Raw genomic sequence first — 21,101 nt, 5'->3', positions numbered from 1 at the left:
TGTGCCTACACTAATGCCCAAAATGAAGAAATTAAAGATTTTCACCAACTTCTGCAGTCTGAAATTTACCACAGACATAGAGGTTAGGGTTTACAACACGTATTTTTGGGAGACATAATTCAATCCATAACACAATTTGCAGATTTTTTGAATGCTGGAGTCCCCCATCTTTGAGGAGACTTAAGGAGCTCACTGCATGTTTTTACAGGGGTCCAAAGAGGTCTGATCCCCTTCTTGCTTAGAACTCCCAGCCCTGAAATTGCTCTGAGCGGCTATGACTGTGCTCAGAGCAGCTTTCTTTAAAAAAAAAAAAAAAAAAGATTTTATTTTTGTTCCTGTTGTTGAGAATATACACAACAGAACATACACCAATTCAACAATTTCTATATGTACAACTCAGTAATATTGATTATATTCTTTGAGTTTTGCAACCATTCTCACCCTCCCTTTCTGAGTTGTTCCTTCCGTGTTAACAGAAGCTCACTGCCCCCTAAAGTTCCTGTCTAATCTTTTACGTTGCTGTTGTCAGTTTTATCCCATATAGATGGACCTTAAAAGAGCACAATGCAGAGCGACTCTCTTTCAGTATAGATTTCCTTCCAGTGATTTCTGCAAATGCTGGTGTTAGCCCAGGGCAGGGCGGGGCTGGATACTGCTGCAGTACTCTGCCTGTCTTCTCCAGTATGGCTCTCTGCCCCTCACTGGTGCTTTCTTCCCTGCCAGGGCTGCATCCTCTCTGCCCTGGACAGCCCATGAGAGGGCAGTTGCTGGCAAGACTCACTTCCTGCTGGGTTCCAAGAAGAGAGGAGATGGCTCCTCGTGCAGGCCCATCTCACTTCCTGTGCAACTCCATTAAGCCTCCTCCTGAAAGCAGCAGTTGTCTCTGCTTGAGTGCTTCCTGACACCTGGGACCTGACAGGGAGAGAAGACCCGCCTCCCAGGACAGAATGCTTCCTGCCTGGCTCAGGTAACAAGCGATAAGCAATTTGTGTGCCTTACTGATAATCCTTCCTTGTACTGGTTTTTCACAGTGTCGCTTGATCTGAGTTTTGCAAAAGCTATTTTTACTCCCATTTTAGAGATGAAGAAACTGAGGTTTACAGGGGTAAAATAACTTACCTAGTGGCATGTAACTGATAACCAGTGGGACTAGGACTAAAACCCAGTTTCTGATCTTTATACCAGATCCCCTTTCCCATATGAATTATGGGCAGTTAAGGGAAAACTCCACTCCCTTAGTGGAGATTTTATGAAGTGACTCTTAGAAAAAATTCTGACCTTCTCCCTCCTCCCTGCTCTGGAGCAAAGATAAGTTCCCTCAAAGGGACCAGGCCAGGAAGCTGGAACCTACCCAACTCTATAAAGTGACAGAGACAGTTTCTGCGAGTGGGTCTAGACACTTCGGACCTGAGCTTTACAACAGAGTGTGTATGTGGGGTGTGGTAGTGTGTTGTGTATGTGGGCGACAAGTGTGTATATGATGTGCGTCTGTGATGTTGGTATGTGTGAGTGGGTGCTGTGGGTCTACGTGACTCTGTGGTGCCGTGTGTGTGAGTGTGTGTGTGTGTATGTGGTATAGTGTGTGTATATGTGCATGGAGCGTTGTGTGTGTATACGATGTGTGGTCACTGCCTTGTACGAGTGTGTATGGTGGGTCTTGGTGAGTCTGTGTGGTATAGTGTGTGTGAGTCTGTGTGATGCAGTATGTGTGAGTGTGCACGTGGGGAAGGCAGGTATGGAATTAAGGAACATGACATGTCATGGGCTTCTCCATGAAACCCATGTCACCTTTCACAGGTGTGGCTCATGGCTGGTACCCCATGTACCATCTGGGGCAACACTGCCATCCTGTGTGGCTAAGACCCGCTTCAGTTTGTTCACTGGGGTTTCTTTTGTTTTTAAATAAGGCCCAAGTGCTTAGTCTAGGCCTGGATTTCAAATTGGCCCAATTCATAAGCGTAGATCCCTTCCAGACCACCAGCTTCCCCGAGGCCCCCAGGGACTTCCACCCACAGAAGAGCCTCCTCCCAGCCCCAGGAGGGGAAGAAGTCATCTCTGTCTTGACCCACAATAGTCCACATCAGTGGCTCCTTTTCTTCCCATCCCTGACAAAAAATCAAAACCAATGTCTGACGGCAGCTTTCTCAAAGCTTCAGTCCTGGCCAGGGTGGGGCAGGGGCAGAGTCGGGGGAGGTCTGGAGCCTCCTCAGCTGTTGTCCTCTCAGGGAGGCCTGTCCCGACCTCCCTCTGCAAATCACAACACTGTCCTCCCCTCCTCCCCACCCCTCCCCCACACTCTTGACCCCCCCCCACTCACCGTGTTCTCTCTCTCTCTCCTTTTCAATAGCACTTAACCACTTTCTAACCTTCTCTGTAATTAAAAAAAAAAAAAAAGTAATTTACTTACTGTTTATTATCTGTGCCTCACTGGAGTGACAGCTTCACACGGGCAGGGACCTTTGTCTGTTTAGTTTCTGGATGTCCCTAGAAGAAGTCATGGTTCCTGGGTGGTTTCACTAGACTATTAATCTACAGGATGGTGGTTCGAACCCATCCAGCAGTGCTGCAGCAGAAAGGCCTGGCCATCTGTTTCTGTAAAGACAACAGCCAAGAAAATCCTACGGAGCAATTCTGCTCTGTAACACGTGGGGTTGCCGTGAGTCAGCATCGGCTCAACGGCAACACTTTTGGTGTTTTTTTAGAAGAGGTGGTAACATTTGGAAGGCGCTCAAAAAATATGTGTGGGGGAGAAAGGAAGGGGGAGGGAGGGAGGAAAAGAAGAAGGAAGAGGGATGGGTGGGAGGAAGGAAGGGAGGAGGGACTTAACACTTAGGCTTGGCCTTTGGTCAAAGGGTAAGAGGGTAACTCCCCTTGCCCTCCCGCCGCCCACTCAGTGACCCGGCACAGCCAGAGGATGGCCCCTCTGGGCACAGGCACGTCGGGCAGCCCTGTCAGCTTCCCAGCCTGGGCCTGATGAGAAGGCACAGCTGTGGTGGGAGGGGAGCCGGGAGGAAGAATGTGTCCAGTTTATCAGGACGGAATGACTGGCAGGGGATGCACTTAATTTAGCCTGAGTGTGGCCAGAGCAGACTAAGTCAGGTCAGGTGCAGCCTTTCCTTGGGGCTGGGGCCTGGAGGCCAGGGTAGGGTTCTCCCGAGCCCCAGACAAGTGTGCTCCCGGTCCAAGGGGCCTGGAGCCAGGTCCAGAGTGGGCAAGGCCAACACCCCTTGGAACATAGCAGTCCTCCCCGCAGGAGGCCAGGACAGCGTCAGAGTCAGCCTGCTCCTCTTTCCATGCCTTAGGCTTTACAGCAGATCCCCTTCTGTGAATAGGGTCTCCACCTGTCGGGAAACTACAGGCTCCAGTTTGCAGGTGAGGAGAAGGAGGGTAGAAGAGGCTTGGAGGAGTAGGGAGGCACTGGCTGTGGGGCTCCTGGCTCAGATCCAGCATCTGTGCTTGCACTCTGTCTCAGTCTGTGTTCTCAAGAGGAGCAAAGCCAGTGAAGTGTGTATAGATATACAGAGAGGGAATTTACTTCAAGGAAATGGCTCACACAACTGTGGGCCCTGGCAAGTCCCAAATCCATGGGTCAGGTGACAGGCTGGAGACCTCTGCGGGCTCTTGTGGTTGGGGGGGTTGGTGAATGAATCCAAAATCTGCAGGTCAGGCAGCAGACCAGAGACTTCTGCAGGCTTATGTCTCAAGAACCAAAGGTCAGACAACAAGAAGAGTGCAGGGTCAAGAGAGCTTTGCCAGAACATGTATTTATATACCGGAGCCAGGCCACACCCCCAAGGAAACTCCTCTTTCAACTGATTGGCTGCTCATGTCAGATCTCAAAATGGAAAGTGATTACATTGTGCCTGCCAAACCCCTGAGAATCGTAACCTAGCCAAGCTGACACATAATATTAACCATCACATACCCCTACTCCTTGTACACACTCATCTGCTCCCCCGGCTGTGAAATGGGCCCCTGGCGAGATAGGACGACCCCTCCAAGCCCACAGCCTGGCCCTATGCTGATGTCAGGAAGGCAGGGCAAGCCCAGCTGGATAGCAGAATATCAGGGCTTGATTCCTGGCTCAGTCACAGATCAGGCAATTCTTCTCTGCTTTCTGGAACTTTATTGCCCCATCTGGACAACCCAAGCCCTGTCCAGTCGATGGTGCTAAGGTGAGCTTCAGAGAAACTCAAGCACAACTAGGTTTTGGGCTCCACTCATCAGCCAGGAGCTTCCAGAAACTTCCAAGCGACCGAGTTCATTCTGCCCCTTTCTCTTTCTTCCCACCCTCCCTTTCTTTCTCTTCCTGTTCTCTCCCTGTCCTGGCCTGGTCATGGCATCTGAATAAAAGCCAAAGCAGCTATCCAGGGCCCACTCCCCCGCAGTCCCTCTGCCTTGCCACCACGACCACCACAACAGCTGCCTGGGCTGGAGGGTCCTGACACGTTCATTCACACCTTGAGCACCCCACGAGAGGACTGACACTTTAAAGGGGATTCTGCATGGGGCAATGCTTAACCCAAAGTGTTGAGGAAAGACGTTGAGGCTGCTGCAGGCTTCCAATTACTTCCACTTCAAAATGGGGCCCGTGGTAGCAACAACCCAAATGCTCATCAATGGGTGAATAAACAGAGTGTGGCGTATCCCTGCAGTGGAGTATTACTCAACCATGAAAAGGAATGAAGTTCTGAAACGTGCTACAGTGTGGATAAACCTCAAACACATCGTGCTAAATGAAAGAAGCCAGCCACATAAGGTCACTATTGCATGGTCCCATTTATAGGAAACAGCCAGCAGGGGTAAATCCATAGAGACAGAACACAGCTGGTGGCTGCCAGGGGCTGGGGAAGCGGGGAATGGGAGCCACTGCTTAAAGGTACAGGGTCTCCTTTTGGACAACGAAAATGCCTTGGAGTTAGAGGTGGTGGTTGCAAAACAACGTGAATGTGCTAAATGCCCCTGAACTGTTCACCTTAAAACGGTTAGTTTCATGTTGTGTGGATTTTATCTCAGTTAAAACCAGTGGGGCCAAGGCGCTATGATGTCCGCAGCTCCCTGCCCTGCCCAGTCTTGCTGCCTCCAGATTCCTACTTCTAGGCTCACCCACACCCCTCCTCCACGACCTCCAGGGTTCAGCCCTGCTTCCATTGCAGACCAGCCCTAAAATGCAGGCAGGGTTAAGTCTCCCTATCCCAAGTCACTCTCCCTGGGGCTCCACTAAATTTAATGCAATGACTTCATTTATTGAGCACCTGCTGCATACCAGGCCCGTGTGGAGCACTCGCAGCACCTGTGAGGTGGGCACATTCTCCCCACTTGACAGGTGGGGAGATGTGAGGTGCCCAGTGCTGATACCCTTCTGCTCTCCTGTGGGGGGACAGCCCTCGGCCAGGACCCTGGCACTGTTACAGCAGGTCTCCCATTCTCCAAAGCCCCGCCCCCAGACACCCCAGTACAAGTTTCCACTCTGTCCCCACTCCCTGCACAGGACCTGTGAGCCAGGCCTGCCCCCTCAGGGCCTTGTCACTATCAGCCTCCAGCCTGTGCCCTGCTGAGGTCCCTCAGTTGACTTTGTGCCTGGGCAGTGGCCCGAGAACATTCTGACCCTTGGGCAAGACCTGGCCCTCCTTGGATATGGGCCTTGAATCAGCACTTGGTGCCTCCCTCCAAGATATGAGATGAACCAGGAGCTCTCAGTCTCACCAGGAAGAGCCATTGCACGTAATTAACTCTGATACAATAAGATTATAGAGAAAGCTGTCACTCCTTCAGTGAGTCCCTTTGCACGTCATCTGTCACTGTCCACCTAACAAAGGTCCCAGGTACAGGGCAGCAGGGTGGTCTAACAGCAGCCTCTGCAATTGGAATCACTGTTCTAGTCCTGGTTCCACCACTTACCTGCTATTTAACCTCTCTGGACCTCAAATTCCCCATCTGTAAAGGTGAGCGGTAAGTGCCCTTATTTCACTGGCTTGCTGTGAGGGATTGGTTTTCAGCCTGGCTCATGGAAAGCACCCAGTACAAGACATCTGCTTACTTACTGTCAGGAAGTCTATGGGTGGTGCAAATGATTAAGTACTTGACTACTAGCCAAAAGGTGGGTGGTTTGAAACTACCCAGAGGCACCTTGGAAGACAGGCCTGGCGATCTGCTTCTGAAAGCTCGCAGCCTCGAGAACCCTAAGGAGCAGTTCTGCTCCGCACACATGGGGTTGCTGTGAGTTTGGAATAGACTCAACTTATGGCAACTAACAACCACAAGTTATTACTGTTATCCAAGCTTCTAAGGCTCAGGGAGCCGACGTGACCGGAGGGAGGTCGCTCAGCCGGTGTTAAGGCCGACGTGACCGGAGGGAGGTCGCTCAGCCGGTGTTAAGGCCGACGTGACCGGAGGGAGGTCGCTCAGCCGGTGTTAAGGCCGACGTGACCGGAGGGAGGTCGCTCAGCCGGTGTTAAGGCCGACGTGACCGGAGGGAGGTCGCTCAGCCGGTGTTAAGGCCGACGTGACCGGAGGGAGGTCGCTCAGCCGGTGTTAAGGCCGACGTGACCGGAGGGAGGTCGCTCAGCCGGTGTTAAGGCCGACGTGACCGGAGGGAGGTCGCTCAGCCGGTGTTAAGGCCGACGTGACCGGAGGGAGGTCGCTCAGCCGGTGTTAAGGCCGACGTGACCGGAGGGAGGTCGCTCAGCCGGTGTTAAGGCCGACGTGACCGGAGGGAGGTCGCTCAGCCGGTGTTAAGGCCGACGTGACCGGAGGGAGGTCGCTCAGCCGGTGTTAAGGCCGACGTGACCGGAGGGAGGTCGCTCAGCCGGTGTTAAGGCCGACGTGACCGGAGGGAGGTCGCTCAGCCGGTGTTAAGGCCGACGTGACCGGAGGGAGGTCGCTCAGCCGGTGTTAAGGCCGACGTGACCGGAGGGAGGTCGCTCAGCCGGTGTTAAGGCCGACGTGACCGGAGGGAGGTCGCTCAGCCGGTGTTAAGGCCGACGTGACCGGAGGGAGGTCGCTCAGCCGGTGTTAAGGCCGAAGTGACCGGAGGGAGGTCGCTCAGCCGGTGTTAAGGCCGAAGTGACCGGAGGGAGGTCGCTCAGCCGGTGTTAAGGCCGACGTGACCGGAGGGAGGTCGCTCAGCCGGTGTTAAGGCCGACGTGACCGGAGGGAGGTCGCTCAGCCGGTGTTAAGGCCGACGTGACCGGAGGGAGGTCGCTCAGCCGGTGTTAAGTGGGTTTGGGTTCGTGGCTTCTTTTTTTTAAAACATTTTAAATTTTATTAGGATAAAATATATATAACATAAAGTTTGCCACTTTAGCCATTTTTAAGCGTACAATTCAGTGACGTTAACTACATCCACAGTGCTGTGCAACCTTCACCGAAAGTATTCCATCACCCTAAACAGAAACTCAGCACCCCTTACGGAATAGGTCCCCATTCTGCACTCCCCACGGCGCCTGGTGATCACTAACCTACCTTTTTATTGTGCTTTAGGTGAAAGTTTGCAGAGTAACGTAGTTTTCCACTCGATATTTTGTACATAAAGTGTTTCATGGTCTTGGTTTCATTTCCCGTAATATGTCAGCACTCTCCCCGCTTCCGCCGTGGTTCCTCATTTTCTTTTGTGCTGATTATCTACTCCTTCCTGCCTTCTCATCTTATAACTGATTGTTCTAAGGAGTACGTTCCTCTTGAGTGTTATTGTTTATCTTACGTGCTTGTCTATTGTTTGGCTGGGAGGTGGTCTCCGGGAACAGCTTCATTTCCAGGTCAGAAGGGTGCTTTAAGCCATAGTCTCGTAGGTTCCTCTAGTCTCTGTCAGATTGGCAAGCCTGGTCTTTTTTGTGAATTTGATTTTTCCTTGTTGTTGTTCTACAATTTTCTCCCACTTTGTACAGGTCCCTCTGTTGTGATCCCCTTCAGAGCGGTTGGTAGTGGTAACCAGGCACCATCTAGTTCTTCTGGTCTCGGGTCCTGTAGGTTGTGGTTAGTGTGGTTCCTTTGGACCAATTGCTCCCTTGAGTCTTTGCTTCTCTTTCACTCTTCCTCACTCTGGACAGGAAGAGACCGATAATTACATGGCTGTTCATAAGCTTTTAAGGCCCCAGACGTTACTCACCGAAGTAGGATGCAGAACATTGACGTTACATACTGTGTTGTTGTGTTGACGTAGATGTCCCCGAGCCTATGGTCCTTTGTCTCCTAGCCTAGGAACTTCATCCTGCGAGGTTTTTGGTTATGTCTTAGAGGTTTCTCAAAACATCCACCACCAAACCTGTATTTGCTGGTGGGTGTGTTCCACTACACCTCCTGACATATCTATTTGTCCATTCGGAAATTATTGTTTGTTAATACTATTGCTGCAGGATTGTCTTAGCTGTAGTAGTTACCTACCCCAGTGCCCCAGTGCTGTTGAGTCGATTCCGACTCATAGGGAGTGTTGAGTACTTACTGTAGCTGCCCTTTATTCTCTTTATTCTTGTGTTCCTATCAGTGTCCTCTTTTGCATTGGTCATGTTGTACTGGCTTCCCCCATATTATGTATTGCCTTTCCTTTCACCTATATTAACTTGTGTCTTCTATCCAATTGGTAATTTTCCCTCCCTTCCCCTCTGTGAGGAAACCCTGGTAGTGGAGTGGTTAAGTGCTACGGCTGCTAACCAAGAGGTTGGTAGTTCGAATCCACTAGGTGCTCCGTGGAAACTCTATGTGGGCAGTTCTGGTCTGTCCTATAGGGTCAGTGTCTTAGTTACCTGGTGTTGCTATAACAGAAATACCACAAGTGGATGGTTTTAACGAAGAGAAATTTATTTCTTCACAGTAAAGCAGGCTAAAAGTCCGAAGTCAAGGTGTCAGCTCCAAGGTAATGCTTTCTCTCTCTGTCGGCCTTCTCATCAATTTTCCTTCAGACTAGGAGCTTCTGTGCATAGGAACCCTGAGTCCAAAGGATGTGCTCTGCTCCTCGCACTGTTTTCTGGGTGTTATTAGGTCCCCTGTCTCTCTGCTCACTTCTTTCTCTTATATCTCAAGAAATTGCCTCAAGACAAAATCCAATCCTGTAGATTGAGTCCTGTCTCACTAACACAACTGCTGCCCATCCTCCCTCATTAACATCATACAGGCAGGATTTACAACATACAGGAAAATCACACAATACCCAGAATCATGGCCCAGTCCAATTGATACTCTCATTTTTTTAAAAAAAATTTTTATTGTGCTTTAAGTGGAAGTTTACAAATTAAGTCGGACTCATAAAAAATTTATAAACACCTTGCTGTGTATTCCTAACTATTCTCCCCCTAATGAGACAGCACACTCCTTCCCTCCGCTCTCTCTTTTCGTGTCCATCCAGCCAGCTTCTGACCCCCTCTACCTTCTCATCTGCCCTTCAGACAGGAGATGCCAACATAGTCTCATGATACACACATTTTTGAGGGGGACACAATTCAATCTATGACAGTCGCTATGAGTCAGAATCGACTCGATGGCAATGGGTTTGTTTCCCCCCACCCCCCACCCTGCACCCTGTGATGGTTAAGATTGTGTGTCAAATTGGCTAGGCCGTGATTCACAGTGTTTCTATGTGATCACCCCCATGATGGGATCTCCTGTGAGTAGCCAATCAGTTGAAAGGGAGTTTCCTTGAGTGTGTGGCCTGCATCCAAATACAAGTGGACGTTCTGGCTTTCGCCTATTCTGGATCCTGCAGCTGCCTCCTGTTCATCTCACCTCCAGTTCTTGGGACTTGAGCTAGCAGCTCACCTGCTGACCTTGGGATTCGTTGATCTTCACAGCCTGTGAGCAAGAGCCCTGCTCTCCGACCTGCCGATCAGTTTTGTCTTTTCACCAGCCCCTACTGCTACGTGAATCAGGAGGAGCCTCTATCCTGACCCACAGACTTGGGACATTCCAGCCTCTAGAAACAAGTGAGCTGTTTCCTTGATATAAATCTCTTTATGTATATATATATATATACACACACACACATATCTATGCTTTACTGCTTTTGCTTCTCTAGAGAACCCAGCCTAAGACACCCTCCCACCCCTGGTAACCATCAAAGAATGTTTTTTCTTTTTTTCCTGTGTGTAAACCTTTTGTTGTTACTTTATATAGTGGTCTCATATTTGTCCTTTTGTGATTGACTTATTTCACTCAGCACAATGTCCTAGGAATTAATCCATGTCGTGAGATATTTTGTGGATTCATCATTATTCTTTATTTTTGAGTATTATTCCATTGTGTCTTCCTCATTCATTGTACAGCTTTCACATGCAAGAATACCAAAGAAGAATTGACGCCTTTGAACTGTGGTGTTAGTGGAGAATATTGAATATATCATGGACTGCCAAAAGAACGAACAAATCTGTCTTGGAAGAAGTGCAGCCAGGATACTCCTTAGAAGCAAGGATGGCAAGACTGCATCTTACATACTTTGGACATGTTGTCAGGAGGGATCAGTCCCTGAAGAGGGAAATCATGCTTGGCAAAGTACTGGGTCAGCAGAAAAGAGGAAGACTCTCAATGAGGTGGATTGACATGGTAGCTCCAACAATGAGCTCAAGCATAACAACGATTGTAAGGTTGGCACAGGACTGGGCAGTGTTTCGTTCTGTTGTGCACAGGGGCGCTGTGAGTCAGAACCAACTCAATGGCACCTAACAACAACAACAACAACATCCCATTGTGTGGATGTACCACAGCTTGTTAATCCATTCATCTGTTGATGGACACTTAGGTTGTTCCTTTTTTTATATTGTGAATAATGTTACAATGAACATGGGTGTATGTATTTCTATTCATGCCATGGCACCTATTTCTTTAGGGTATCTACCTAGAAGTGGGATTGGGGGATCATATGGTACTTCTATTTCTAGCTTTTTGAGGAAGAGCCATACCGTTTTCCAAAGTGGTTATACTATTTTACATTCCCGTCAACAGTGTGTAAGAGTTCCAATCTCTCCACAACCACGCCAACATTTGTTATTTCTGCTTCTTTTTATTAGTGCCAGTAATAGCAAGGTGAGATGGTATCTCACTGTAGTTTTGATTTGTATCTACTAGCTATAAGGCCTCTATGAGTTGGAATTGACTTAATGGCAATGAGTTTGGTTTTTGGCTTTTTTTAATAGCTAATGTTTGTTAGCCGCCTGAATGTCTTTTTTGATGAAGTGTCTGTTAGTATCCTTTGCCTATTTTTTAATTGGATTGTTTGTCTTTTTATTGTTGAAGTTTTCTATAAATTTTAGAGACTAGTCCCTTGACTAATCTACTTTTTTCTCTTCACATTTGCCTATTCTAGAAATTTCATATAAGTGGGATCATACAATGTTTGCCCCTTTGTGTCTGCCTTATTTCACTTGGCATAATGTTTTCAAGCTTCCTTTGTATTGTAGCATATATCGAACTTCATTTCTCTTTATGACTGAGTAGTATGTCGTTGTGTGTATATACCACATTTTGTTTATCCATTCATCTATTGATGGACACTAGAGTTGTTTCCATCTTTTGGCTACTGTGAATAGAGCTGCAAAGAACATTGGTGTACATGTGTCTGTTTGAGTCCTTGCTTTCAACAAAGCATGGACTTTTGAAGATGGTACAGGGCAGAGCACAACCAGTTCTTCTGGTGGTGGGGGCCTTTAGGAGGTTATGGGGGAGGCCTGCTGGGACCTGAGCCATGGGCTTCAGAAGAAGGGCAGCCCTGGGTAGGACCATGCCTGAACCTGGGGTCTTCTAAGCAGGGGATAGAAGGAGGATGGAGATGTTGGAAAGGGCGTGGGGCAGAGAAGGGTTTACAGGTCCTCAGACAACAATTGTATTTTCCTCAGCTGTAAAATAAGGTGATTGTCCCTGGACGGCAACCATCAGCGGTGGGCAGAGGCTTCTAAGGGTCTCAGGCATCATGTAGCCAGCGTTGGAGACACGGCTGCCTCCTGGGGCAGGGTCCTGAGCCTTCCCCAGACCAGACAGAGGCCTCAGAGTCCTCCAGCACCTCATCGGCAGTACTTGTCCCACAGCGTTGCCTGACAGAGAAGGAAGCTGGGGCTCATGGGTGTACAAATGACTTGCCCAAGGTCCCATCGCAGAGCTGCTTTTGGAGCCCATTTCATTCTCCATTAGGCATGTCTTCACGTACCAGAACCCAGAGGGGAGGGCCATGACAGGAAGCTCCTGGGCCTTGTGGTGTGAGACTGAGGTCCTGGGAAGGCCCCAGGCCCCCTGTCCTCGAGTCCTCCATTAGAGATGAGCTCCCTGGGAGTCGGGGACAATCCACTATCCCATGTTCGGGGGTTAGTTTGTCATAACAAGGCAAAGATTGTGTAGAGTCAAAATTAGCCTTGAAAATCCCTTAGGAGACGCCTCAGTGGGATCCTGCATGCAGCCCCTCAGCCCGCCCCACCCTGACTGATGTTCCTCCCTCATTGGCTCAGATCCCTAGGTCTTTGGTGGACAGCAGACAAATGTGTCTCGAGGCCACTTTGTATTAACGTAGCTATCTGTTAACCTGGGGTTACTCTTTCAAAGGGGGAGAGACGGAGGGCCAGCAGAAGGCAACAGGCTCAGTGTCCCCTTGTCAAGCTCCACACCCTCCTGAGACCCAACTCGCCCCCAGTGCCCTTGAGTCGATTCCGACTCATAGCTAACCCTCCTGAGAGGAACTAAATATCCCACACTAGCTTGATCATCCTTGCTTCTTATTCGTACTCTTGGTCCAATGTGTTCAGCTGAAACAGCATGGGTTCATGGCCAGGTGGTGCTTGGCTGGCCGCGGTGTCCAGGTGGGTCAGCCATGCCTCTGCCCAGCAAGCTTCTAGGCAGGTAACTGTCAGGTCGTTTCCAGACTGCATGGTAGCGTGGGAAAAGGGCATGGTTCAAATCCTGGCTTTGCCATTTCGTGTCCTCCGAATAGATTAAGTCTCTTATCCTCGCTGACCCTCCAGTTTCTTATTTGTCAAAGAGAAAAAGCAATATACTGGAAGATAAGATGAAATTTATGGAGTGTGATACATAACATAGAGTGTGATATGTCACGTAACTGTCAGGAAGAGGTGGTGAGCATGCGTGCACACACAAAGACACATGCACACATGCACACAGGCACACCCGTGCACACACATGCACACACATACGCCTCCAGGGCAGGACGCATGGGGAAATGGAGAAGGAGGTCAGAGTTTCCAGTGTGCTGGCAGGCAGTTGGAAGGATGGGTAGGAATCTGGGGGAGGAGGATGCTGGAAAGGCTGATGGATGGGAGTGCTGCTGAGCCAAGAGGCCCCCAGCCCAGTCCAGGCCCCCAGCCATACTGGGTGGAAGGTATCTTGGGAAGTCCAGCCAGCCAGGGAGCAAAGGAGTGGCAAAAGTCCAAACACCAAAGCTGGGCTCGAGGATTTCGGCCAAACGAAGAGCAGCGGGAAGTGTGTGTGAGTTGAAAGGCCCAGAAACCCCGTGTGTCTGAGATCCCCGAGGCTTCAGAAGGACCTGGGTTGAGTGCCTGGGAGCCTTCTGGAATCTGTCCAGACCCCTGCTCAGCTGTCTATTTGACACATGTTGGGGGAAGAGAGGAGAGAAAACAGAGGCAGGGGAGGGGAAGCCACGCAGCTGTTCCTGGGCTGGGGGCCTCGGCAATTTAAGCCAAGCTGCAGGCTGCTGCCAGGCCAGGCTGAGAAGGCCTCTTGGAAGCCGACTTCTGAGGCCCTGGCCCCGCCTCGCCAGCAGCCCCGGGATTAGCTCAGCAGCCTTCTCTGAGCTCTGAACATCTGCAGCCTGGAGTCCACTTTCCTGGCTCCAGCCCCGTGGGGCAATCTCCTGCGATGACGGGAGGGGAGCAGACAGCTGCGACCTGGAAGGAGGCGTGGGAGGGGCCCCTGACTGTCCTAAAATTCAGGGATTAGGGTATAGCCTCAGTGCAGGAGCTGCCTGGGCCTCGTTCCAGAAATGCCTTCCCCTTCCCCCCATCTTGTCAGCCTGAGGGAGATGGGGGTGAGGTGAAACAGAAGGGAAATAACATCTGTACAGCCCCACTAGATGCCAGGGAGGTGCTGGGCACTTTACTTCAGCCTCATAACTGTTTCAAGGTTGCTCCTATTTCCATCCTTCATTTGAGGAAACAGGCTCAGAGAGGTTAAGTAACTTGTCCACAGTGACCCAGCTCACTGTGGTAGAGCCAAGATAAAAACCTAGGTCCATCTAGTTCTAAATCCGGAGCCCCCTCTTTTTCTGGAGCCCAAAGAATTGGAACTAGGCAGGTGAGAATGGAAACCAGGGCTCAGTGCAATCACTGGCTAAACTGCTGAAGAAGGAAGGAAGGGACAGCAGGCTTTGCAAGTTGCTCCTGGGGTATTTTCAGTTCTCATGCTACACTGTTATCCGGAAGAAAAGGCTCAGATGAGAAGCCAACAAACCACATCACAGGAGGCTAATTGGAAAATCCTGGGCTCTCCAGCTTGGCGACCTCACGGAAGAGGCTAGATTGTTGCTGGCCCTGAGCAAACTATTTCAGTGGACTCAGTTCAGCCAGGATAGGCTAGGTTTGCTGCGATAATGAACAATTCCCACATCTCAGTTTATTTTTTGCTCACATCACATGTTCAGCACAGGCCAACAGGAGGTGCTGCTTGTCCTGGTCACTCAGGGGTCCAAGCCAAGTGGGGCTTCATGTAGAATGAGCACCCCCAGCCTCTGCAGCCTTGAAACCGGAAAGAGGTAAACTGCACACTGTCTTTTAAAGCTTCTGCTCACATTTCATTGGCCAAAGGAAGTCACATGGCAACGCCTGACTTCAGGGGCAGTCCCACCCAATGCTCAGGAGCAGACTGGTCAAAGTTGTAACTGGGACTGTGGGTCAGTGCATCAGAAAGCAGACCTTAAGTCCCAATAAGCAGGATCTTCCCAGTGAAATAGTACCGTCAACAGAGGTGGCAAGCCACAGCACGATGGGTACACTGCAGGAAGGTGATGGAAGAACCTGGGCCATGGCGGCAGGGTCATGGGACACGGCCTGTGTAGCCATACAGGGCAGCGGTGGTCAAGGGCAAGGGCTCTGGAGCCAGAGGCACCTGCATTCAGATCCCGTGGTGCTCTCTTGTTGGCTGTGTTCCTTCGTGCAGATTACCTGAAACCTCTGCGCTCCATCTCCTCCTCTGTAAGGTGGGGATAATAATGTCATAGGGTTGTTGTGAGGCTTCAACAAGGCAGTGCACGTAAAGCCTAGAGGACCGTGCCCCATGCTTGGCACGTGGGAAGCTCTGGTCAAGTCAGTCGCTCTTGTTGTTGTTCTCAGTCCTCCCCAAGGTTCTGTGGCCCTCCCCTCCCAGAATCCTTGGCTGAGTCCCTTCCTGGGCCTCTCACATCCCTGGAACGTTAGTCAGCGGCCAGGGCAGGGTAGGGAGAGTCCTGTATGCTGGCCAAGCAGGCTGAGCTTCCCCACTACTGCTGTCGCACGGTCTACGGAAGGAGGGCGTTTGCCTTCTTAGGAGAGCAGTCCCCTTCTTCAGCTCATCGCCAGTCTTCCCTGACAACTGCTGAAAAACCTGACTCCTGTCTGTATTATTTTGCCATTTCCTTAAGGTCACAGAAATGGAGCCAGACGGCATGGAGATTTTTTGTCTCTTGAGTTATCTGCTTTATTAACCCTTGGACATATTACATGGGAGATTACCCTTTGCTCTCCTCTCCCTGGAGTCCCTGGGTGGTACAAATGGTGAATGTGCTCAGCTCCGAACCAAAAGGTTAGAGGTTCGAGTCCACCTAGAGGTGCCGTGGAAGAAAGTCCTGGCAATCTACTTTCAAAAATTCAGCCATTAAACACCCTGTGGAGCACAGTTCTACTCTGACACACACGGGGTCACCAGGAGTCAGAGTCAACCTGATGGCACCTGTTTTCTTCTCACTCCCCTCACTCCCTGTCCAGGGATCACTGGTGTTTCCTTGTTTGTTGCTATCTTTGTAATGTGCTCTCAGCTGTAGCAGTACTTCCAGGGGCCCCACTTGCTGAGCTGAAGCTATCAGTTTTAGAGACATCAGGAGGAGGTGTGATAAAGTGAGGTGGTGTGTTTCAGAAATGGGAGCTGCAGGAGCGCAGAGGAGGGGCAGGAAGTTAGGGGAGCCTTTCGGGAAGAGGCGGGATTTGAGCTGAGCCTTGTCCATTTAACGTCTCTGAGGTCAGCTGCTGGCCAGCCCGCTGTGGGTCCTGTCAGCGAGCCCTGCCTGCAGTACCTCACTTCAGACACCAGGGGGAGGGCAAGTGGCTTAGCTGGGGCTGCCTCTGCTCAATAGCACCCCAGCTGCTCAGCCCTCCCCACTCCTGTCGGTATAAGCAGGGGCAAGGGGACCCGGCTCTGGGCTCTCAGCTCTCAGCCCTCTACCTCACAGGGGCTTGAACCCATAAATGCTATCTGAAGCTGTGGTTTCTTGGCCTCTGTTCGCTGGTATTGTCTCATCTGCGCTCCAGATTTCTCAAAGCCTGGTCCCTAGGGACCTTGCATGGGAACGAAACGTGTCTGAATCAGCTCGTTAAACATGCAGACTCCCAGGCCCTGCTCCAGGCCCTTTGTGAGGAAATGGGGCCCAGGAATCTGTATGTTTAATACTCAGCCCACGTTCCTTTCACACACAGGAAAGACTGAGACCCCCAGACTCTAGGCTTTCTATGACCTGACCCCTCACGTCTCTCCACTCTTCTCTCCCCTGCTCCCCACAGCGGTTTCTGGTAAAGGGTCTGTAATTCTGAGAAACGTAGCATACTCGACCACTGGAGAATCACAGTTCATGCTGCCATGTTAAAAGCCCCGGAGCTAAGGGGCCTGTGTGACTTTGTGGAACCAAGCTTTTCCCCAAATCATTTGACAGGGGAGCCTGTTCTCCCATGTTCATGCCTACTTCACCTCACCTAGCACTAGCTCGCTTGTCACTGCCTGGGCTGAGCTTCTGAGCAAAGGGAACTGAAGTGCTTGGAGAAGATGAAAAGCCATTGCAGCTCAAGTCAGAGGCCACCTGGGTTTCCATCCTCCACCCATTCTGCCCAGGGTTTCCTAGACTTTGGAATTTCAAGGTCCTGCAAGCAATTCCCCCGATACGGAGGGCCAAAGTAGGGTTCCCAATTTTTACTTTGTCGAGAATCCCATTAATGTATCAGGTAACCTGTACTTTGGTTTTCCCAAAGTGTGGTTCCTGGACCCTTTGGATGTGAATCACCCATTATTTTATAAAATCATTTAAATACAAATTCTGACATCAATATTTTATCTTAGTGCCAAAACAAGTAAAAGGAATTGAATTTCAGAAGAAAGGAGAGCCCTTAAATTAATAAATTTAACTTCATGGGAGCTCACTATGGAATCCTCACTTTTCTAGCTTGTGTGTTTGGGCCGGGGCTTGGGAATAAGCTGATATTGAACATCTGCTCTGAGCATAGCTCCACGCTGGGGGCTGTGTTGTGATTAAAATACCAAGGCTAAGTGTCAGTACTGGATTTTTACTACATATTTCATATAATACCCAGACCTGATATTTTAAGTGAAAAGAAGGCATTGTTGCAATTATTTCCTATACTTGGTCTTCATGCTATTTTGCGGATTATTGTAGCTAGCCGCCACCAAGTCAGCTCCTGGCTCGTGGCGACCCCATGAACAATGGGATTGGACTGTTGCGATCCGTGGCTTTCATTGGTTGATTTTTTCATAGATTACCAAGCCTTTCTTCCTGCTCTGTCTTAGTCTGGAAGCTCTGCTGAAGCCTGTTCACCATAATAGCAACATGCAAGCCTCCACTGACAGATGGGTGGTGCCTGCACTTAAGATGCAAGAATTGAGGGGGTAGGAAAATTTAAGAAAGCAATATCATCTTCAGCTTCATACATGGTGTCTACTGTGAGGATTGGAATGGATCTAGAGTCTGTGGCAGTGGTAGGCTCTGCCTTTTGGGCAGCATGGTCAGGATGGTGGAGGTTGGGAACCTGAATGATGGAGGGAAGGAGAGAAGGAGCCAGAAATGCCCTCTCCAGAAGATAAGCCCTGGAAAGGTTAGGAAGTGGCCTTCATATCTCCAAAGAACTGATCCAGGAAGCAGTATGCTGTCTGACACTCTGAGACCCTAGAAAGAGGAACTAGGACCAATGGAGAGAAGTTAAAAATTTAAGCATAATAGAGCTTAGGAATCAGAGATGCCTAAATATAGAAAGTGAGCTTCTCATCACTGGGTGTATGAAAATAGAGTTCAGACAGTCATTAGTCTGAGAGGTAGTGGAAAGGATTACTACATTTAAGTAAAATTAATTAAAAATGATTTTATATTTATAGTACTTTACATGTAACAAGTTACTTTGGTATAACTGTGTTTCAAAATAGTGTTGAGAGATAAATAAAGATTTGTTCTGACTTCAGATTCAACATGGCAGTGAACAAAACAAAAATCCTTGCCTTTGTGGAGTTCACAGTATAGAGATTCCATAGATTTTATGTTATCCTTGAGACATTGGAAGAATTTATGGACAGAGTAAAAAAAGACAATATAAGTACAAAAAAAAAAGGCAATTATAAACTCCAAGAAAAAAAGAAGGGCAAGAAAAACAAGGCAATGTAATCATAGCATACTATTGATTGCACAGTAAACAATATTTATATAGTCATAAGAATGTAAACACTGTCTGTTTTTAATTTTTAGAATCAACCTATAGGTAAAGCATAGAAACTTAATGATAAAGGCCAGAATGTAAATATTAACAACCTTGGCAATATAAAAATAAATGTATACAACACAGATGAACCTTGAAAACGTTATGCTGAGCAAAATCAATCTCAAAAGAACAAATACTGTATGATCTCACTTATATGAAATAAGCAAATATATAGAAACCAAAAATCATTAATAGTTACCGCAGTGGGATGGATGGGGAACAGGAAAGTTTTTGCTTGGGAGGTATTGAGTTTCTGTTAATGGTGGTGGAATACTTTTTTTTTTTTTTAACTTTTATTGTGCTTTAAGTGAAAGTTTACAAATCAAGTCAGACTCTCATACAAAAATTTGTAGATAACTTGCTATGTACCCTAACTGCTCTCCCCCTAATGAGATGAGATAGCACCCTCTTTCCCTCCACTCTCTCTTTTCATGTTTATTCGGCCAGCTTCTGACCCCCTCTACTCTCTCATCTCACCTTCAGATGGGAGCTGCCCACATAGTTTCATGTGTCTACTGGATCCAAAAAGCTCATTCTTTACCAGTATCATTTTCTATCCCATAGTCCAGTCCAATCCCTGTCTGAAGAGTTGGCTTTGGGAATGGTTCCTGTCTTGGACTAACAGAAGGTCTGGGGACCATTACCTCTGGGGTCCTTCTAGTCTTAGTCAGACCATTAAGTCTGGTCTTTTTACAAGAATTTGGGGTCACATCCCACTGCTGTCCTGCTCCCTCGGGGGTTCTCATTTGTATTGCCGGTCAGGGCAGTCTTCCGTTGTAACCAGGCACCATCTAGTCTCTGCTTTATGTGTCTCTTTCTGCCTCTTGGGCTCACAATTACCTTGTGTCTTTGGTGTTCTTCATTCTCCTTTGATCCAGGTGGGTCAAGACCAATGGATGCATCTTAAATGGCCGCTTGCTAGCGTTTAAGACCCCAGACGCCAATCTCCAAAGAGGGATGCAGAATGTTTTCTTGATAGATTTTATTATGCCAATTGACTTAGATGTCCATTGAAACCATAGTCCCGAAATCCCTGCCCCATTGCGCTGGCCTTCAAAGTATTCAGTTTATTCAGGAAACTTCTTTGCGTTTGGTCTAGTCCAGTTGTCCTGACCTTTCCTGTATTGTGTGTTGTTTTTCCCTTCACCTAAAATAGTTCTTATCTACTAATTAGTGAAAACCCTCTCCCTCCTTCCCTCCCTCCCTCCCCCCACTCTTAACCATCAAAGAATATTCTCTTCTCTGTTTAAACTATTTCTCCAGTTCTTATAATAGTGGTCTTATACAGTATTTGTCCTTTTGCAACTGACTAATTTCACTCGGCATAATGCCTTCCAGATACCCCTATGTTACGAAATGTTTCACAGATTCATCATTGTTCTTTATCGATTCCTAATATTTCATTGTATGAATATAACATAATTTATTTACTCATTCACCCATTGATGGGCACCTTGGTTGCTTCCATCTTTTTGCTATTGTAAACAGTGCTACAATGAACATGGGTGTGCATGTATCTGTTCTTGTAAAGGCTCTTATTTCTCTAGGATATATTCGAGGAGTGGGATTGCTGGATCCTATGGTAGTTTTATTTCCAGCTTTTTAAGGAAGCACCATATCAATTTCCAAAGTGGTTGTACCGTTTGACATTCCCACCAGCAGTGTATAAGTGTTCCTGTCTCCCACAACCTCTCCAACATTTATTCTTTTGTGTATTTTGGATTAATGCCAGCATTGTTGAAGTGAAATGGAATCTCATTGTAGTTTTGATTTGAATTTCTCTAATGGCTAATGATTGTGAGCGTTTCCTCATGTATCTGTTAGCCACCTGAATGTCTTCATTAGTGACGTGTCTGTTCATATCCTTTGCCCATTTTTAATTAGGCTATTTGTCTTTTTGTAGTTGAGTTTTTGCAGTATCATGTAGATTTTAGAGATCAGACATCAATCAGAAATGTCATAGCTAAAAACTTTTTCCCAGTGTGTAGGTAGTCTTTTTACTCTTTTGGTGAAGTCCTTGGATGAGCATACGTGTTTGATTTTTAGGACCTCCCAGTTATCTGGTTTCTCTTCTGCGTTGTTAGTAATGTTTCTTATACTGTTTATGTCATTTATTAGGGTTCATAGCATTGTCCCTATTTTTTCTTTCATGATCTTTATCGTTTTAGATTTTATATTTAGATCTTTGATCCACTTAGAGTTCGTTTGTGTGCTTGGTGTGAGGTATGGGTCTTGTTTCATTTTTTTTTGCAGATGGATATCCAGTTATGCCAGCACCATTTGTTAAAAAGACTGTCTTTTCCCCATCTAACTGACTGTGGGCCTTTGTCAAATATCAGCTGGTCATATGTGGATGGATTTATGTCTGGGTTCTCAATTCTGTTCCATTGGTCTATGTACCTGTTGTTGTACCAGTACCAGGCTGTTTTGACTACT

At 48.2% G+C, this 21,101-nt stretch overlaps 2 long non-coding RNA genes across 7 annotated transcripts in view; both read left to right on the top strand.

Annotated features, from left to right (window-relative positions):
• Positions 1-370: 370 nt before the first annotated feature.
• LOC111750337 (uncharacterized) overlaps positions 371-21,101 on the top strand; it is a 54,486-nt gene continuing 33,755 nt past the window's right edge. For 2 of the 4 annotated variants that reach the window (XR_010318142.1, XR_010318141.1), the window contains exon 1: positions 371-967. This is a non-coding gene — a long non-coding RNA (uncharacterized LOC111750337). The remainder of the gene's footprint in view (positions 968-21,101) is intronic. The other 2 variants (XR_010318143.1, XR_010318140.1) reach the window with 2 other exon arrangements.
• LOC111750338 (uncharacterized) lies at positions 7,132-19,572 on the top strand. Of its 3 annotated transcripts, XR_010318145.1 has the most exons (4): positions 7,132-7,757; positions 8,810-8,851; positions 9,724-9,914; positions 10,254-19,572. It is a non-coding gene; the product is annotated as an uncharacterized LOC111750338 (long non-coding RNA). The 3 variants fall into 3 exon arrangements; XR_002785504.2 differs by having other exon boundaries at positions 7,151-8,851; positions 9,783-9,914; XR_010318144.1 differs by having other exon boundaries at positions 7,153-8,851.

Source organism: Loxodonta africana, chromosome 16, assembly GCF_030014295.1.
Source record: "Loxodonta africana isolate mLoxAfr1 chromosome 16, mLoxAfr1.hap2, whole genome shotgun sequence".
NCBI classification, from domain to species: domain Eukaryota; kingdom Metazoa; phylum Chordata; class Mammalia; order Proboscidea; family Elephantidae; genus Loxodonta; species Loxodonta africana.
The sequence above is the reverse complement of the archived record's forward strand: the minus strand, read 5'-3'. Positions and strand labels throughout refer to the sequence as shown.